This window comes from Pteropus alecto, unplaced genomic scaffold (genome assembly GCF_000325575.1).
Source record: "Pteropus alecto unplaced genomic scaffold, ASM32557v1 scaffold42, whole genome shotgun sequence".
In the NCBI taxonomy this organism is placed as follows: Eukaryota; Metazoa; Chordata; class Mammalia; order Chiroptera; family Pteropodidae; genus Pteropus; species Pteropus alecto.
This window is the reverse complement of record NW_006434825.1, coordinates 16,251,305-16,255,431: the sequence shown is the minus strand read 5'-3', so window position 1 is coordinate 16,255,431 and position 4,127 is coordinate 16,251,305. Positions and strand designations below refer to the sequence as shown.

Here is a 4,127-nt window from a genome sequence, read left to right as displayed (position 1 = left end):
TCTTATCAGTTTCTATTCTTGTGGCCCAGTAGGAAGGAAGCAGGTGGGGAGACATGTACACTTCCTGCCACGATCAGATGCTGGAGAACCACCAGCCCTTCTATGGCAGCTCGTGGGCTAAGCTGGGGCCTGAGCACGGCATCCAGAGATGGATCCCATGACAAGGTTTACTTGGACTAAGACAGCAATCCTAGAAGGTCCAGTCATGTAGATGCCAAGCCCCTAGGGGGCCTAGGGAAGGGGTCAAACCTCACCCGGCCACACATGCAGTCAAAGAGCCCTGGGTAGAGAGGAAAGGGGGACAGGCACTTGGCCAGGAGGTGGACCAGGCATCTTGGAGAGAATTCATGGTGGTGTGGGCTCTAGGGAGTGCCTCAGGCAGGGAGACAGGCCAGTGCTGGGAGGCTTGAGATCCCGTGGAAGGGCATGCGGAAGCGGGCTGGCCCTCGAGGCAGGCATCTCCAGTGGGCGGAGTACTCTGAAAACCCTGGAAACAAAGCGGTTAACCTGTACTTTGTGAGCCCGACTGTTTTTGTTCTTCATAAACCCTATCCTAAGCTTTCTCTTGTTCTCTTTTTATACTTAGTCATGTCTTCTGGAACAGTCAGCCTGTGGCAGCTATGCTAATGGAAACCTAAAGGTGTCTGAACCCATGCTTGGGCCAGCAGATTAAAGGGAGGCAATGTCCCTCTCCCCCAGGAGTGCAGGAAGAGAGAAGCAAAGTCAAAGGATGGGGGAACCCAGAGTTGGCCCGTTGCTCAGTTGCTGTGTCCTCCGGATGTCGCCTTTCCAACAGAGACTCGGAAGTTCTAGTTAGAGGCCCTGAGCTTGTGCCCAGCCCGGTGCCATCAGGTAACTTCCAGCACCAAACTTCCAGCTAGCTTTGGGAAGCACTCCTTCCCTGTACCCCCGCCTGTCCCTGTGTTACTAACGTTCAGCTCCAGGACGTAGAGAGCAGGTGGCTGGTGAACTGGAGAGCCCAGCTGCGGGGCTGGGCCACACCCAACACACACACCTGCTTTCATTTCTCCTTGGTCTGGCTGAGCAATCTCCTTCTTCACTGAGGAGCTGATAATATGCCATGACTGCTTTGGGCAGGGCCCCCGAGAGGAATAAAGATCCCCGAGGTCGCAAGGTTATCTGCTTTGCCACCTCTGGAAAGTGGCAATATCAGTTGCTATGAGTAGACACAAGGTGAATCTTCCCCTTGCACTGCCTCTGACCCTCACCCCCAAGTGAAAGGAGCAGGGATGGCGTGAGAGGGGGAGCCAGGAACCCTCCCCAATCCCTTCCTTAGGGAGTGATTCATCCTCCAGAGCTAGCCTAAGTTATGCACTCCCTGCTCAGATGATATCCATCATGACATGCATTCCTGTTGTCAACTTTGGGGGACGTGGAGAGAGGAAAAATACACAGACCAGGGTCCATTATGATGGTCCCCAAGGAGAGGCCTCTGTTGTTTGGCTTTACTATGTATCTTGGGGTTACACAGGGATGGCAGACATGATGGTGCTTCTTTGAGACTAGGGCTGTGCAGGTGACCTCGGGGCTGAAGAGAGGTGGAGCCCAGGGCCTGCTTTCAAGCCCCTGGCCCTCCCTGGGAAGACTGGGGTATTGCCATCCCAACATGTACCTATGAGTTAACATTTTACAGTGGACTCTGGCCTAAACCCAGAGGACCTCAATTCCAGGACTGGCTCTGCTATTTGAAAGTTGTGTCTCTGGGAAAATCATACCTCTCTGGGTCTCGGGTCCTCCATCTGTAAGATGAGTGAGATAAAGCCTATCCTACTTATCTCACAGTCCCTGCCAAGATGAAATAATCGATGGCCGCAAGCTGCAAAACACTCTAAACCTGAGATCCCACAAAGCTGCAGACTCACAGAGGATGAGGCACAGCAAAGCCAGAGGGAACAGGGAGGAATGGCCCAGGCTGAGTAATCGCTTAGAACGGGGCCCCAGACAGAAACAGGCAGGCAAGCGGGCCTCTGGGAGCTGAGTGGGAAAGGCAGACGGAGCACACTGGTCAGTATGGGCTGGCTGTTCAGGAAAGAACTGGCTGTCAGCAAATATCTACAGGGCAGGGAGAAAGATGCCTGAAGAGATGGTCAGAATGAAAGGAATTCAGTCTCAAACTCAGAAGAGCCCTACCTCATTGTCTGGGCAAAGAAGAGCTGGTGAAAACTACTCCCAAGCTTCCAGGACCTGCAGCAGCTTGTTGATATATAACTCACACTCTCAAACAGATGAAGCCCCTCACAGGGCCAGCCTTCCCTTTCTGGACCAGAGGCCCAGAGAAGGGACTCACCCAAAGCAAGAAGTGTGTTTCAGATTGAACTTGAGGTCTCTTCTTGTTCAGTTTGAGGGTCGAAGCCCAGAGCTCTTTCTACGACATCCCATTCCTGGCTCAGCCAAACTGGATAAATATCTGGACCCTCACAAATTGGAAACGATTGGGAACTGAGGCCAAAATCATGCTATTTGCCTGTCTGTACCTGAGACTGACACCACTGTCCCGGGCATTCTCTTTCAAGGGAGAAGACAGAGGGGCACAAATCTCCCTAGTAGGAAACACTCCAACATAATCCAGAAGGCACAGCAGCCCTGGAGCTACAACCTTATCCAGGCCCCAGCCGGAAACAACACAGGGGGAGGGTGAGCATGCAGGAAGCCAAGATGACAGGAGAGATGGAGAAGAGACAGAGGCAGCACCGGGCAGAAGCCAGCCAGAGCAAAGCCAATGCCTCCTCTGTTTACTGGGACTGGTTGAAGCCACAGTGTAGACAGACCCCTGCGTATCACCAACCACCACGCAGACAGCCCTGGGCCACCACGAAGAAGAGACCACTTGCCATAACCTGCCTCTGTCAGCTCCTGTCCTGCAGTCCAGGGGATGAATGACTTCCTGTGGATGGCAGCTGGGGTACCGAGGGGTCTTCTCCTTAAAAGATGCCACTTCATTCTGGTAAGAGCCCCTAGCCTGCATGTCAAAAGATCCAGGTTCTGGTCTCAGTTCTTCTGTCTACTGGTTTGAGGATATTGGGCAAATTTCTCAACCTCCACTTCCTGCTCTGTACATAGAATGACTCAATGATTCCAAGTTCTACTCTATATTCTAGCATTTAGGTTTTAACAAAGTAAATTAATAAATGGCAATAAATCCTTACTAGTTTGTCTACAGTGGTATTTCTGACACCTTAGTCAGGCTGGGAGCCACTGAAAGGTCTCTAAGGGTCCATGTGCACACCTAGCACTGCCTGCTGCCTCGACACATGATGTGTCTAGATTGGACAATACCCCATCTTCCTTTGGGGAACCATCTCTGTGCCATAAAACCCAGGCCTGGCCAGAGCACCAAATGCACCCAGCCACAGTACTTGGTCCAAGGTTAGGCATGGGCCCCAATTCCAAGAGCACCCAGGACTCCTATGGGAATCCTGGGAAGGGATGCTGAGAGGATGGAGGCCCGCACTGGTGGCAGGCACCTTCTACCACGTAGGGACTGAGTGTCGTCACCACAGAAAAGAGCAGGGTGAGATGGAAGTGGTTAGAGCGCCTCATCTTCCCTGCATGTGGCCAGCCAAACCCTCGAGTGAGTCAACTGGTTCCCTTTTATCAAAGAGCATTCTGAGATGGATTTTTGGCCGTTGTAACTGAAGAAGTCCAACTGATACAATCTTGCACACACGTAAAACCAATTTCTATTTCATTTAAAAGAATTTTAAAAAGCCACTTATTGTATCGCTTAAGGGCTGCCCCGAATTTGTCTCTAAATGCCTGTGCTTCACAGGTCAACCCAGCCCAGAAGCCTGCAAGCCTAATGCAGAAGGGCTGCCCCGAATTTGTCTCTAAATGCCTGTGCTTCATAGGTCAACCCAGCCCAGAAGCCTGCAAGCCCGCAGGAACAAAAGTGGTTCTGGGATTCCCAGCAGCGGCTCTGTTCTGTTCTGGTCAGGACCCAAAGTCTTCTCTAGGTAGGGATATTGCCCGGATGTGCAGATAGGAAAGATCCAACATGCACAGTCTTCCTAGATGGCCTGGGGTTAGTCCTGCCCACCACCAGAGTCCTCCAACCACAGGGAAGACTCGGCAGGGGTGGGGCCATGCCTTTTGCTGCCCAGACTGAC

At 52.2% G+C, this 4,127-nt stretch overlaps 1 long non-coding RNA gene across 1 annotated transcript in view; it reads left to right on the top strand.

Annotated features, from left to right (window-relative positions):
- The window catches only part of LOC112478157, an 8,288-nt gene extending 7,557 nt beyond the window's left edge, over nucleotides 1–731 (top strand). The window contains exon 3 of the long non-coding RNA XR_003045722.1: nucleotides 587–731. This is a non-coding gene — a long non-coding RNA (uncharacterized LOC112478157). The remainder of the gene's footprint in view (nucleotides 1–586) is intronic.
- The last annotated feature ends 3,396 nt before the right edge of the window (nucleotides 732–4,127 follow it).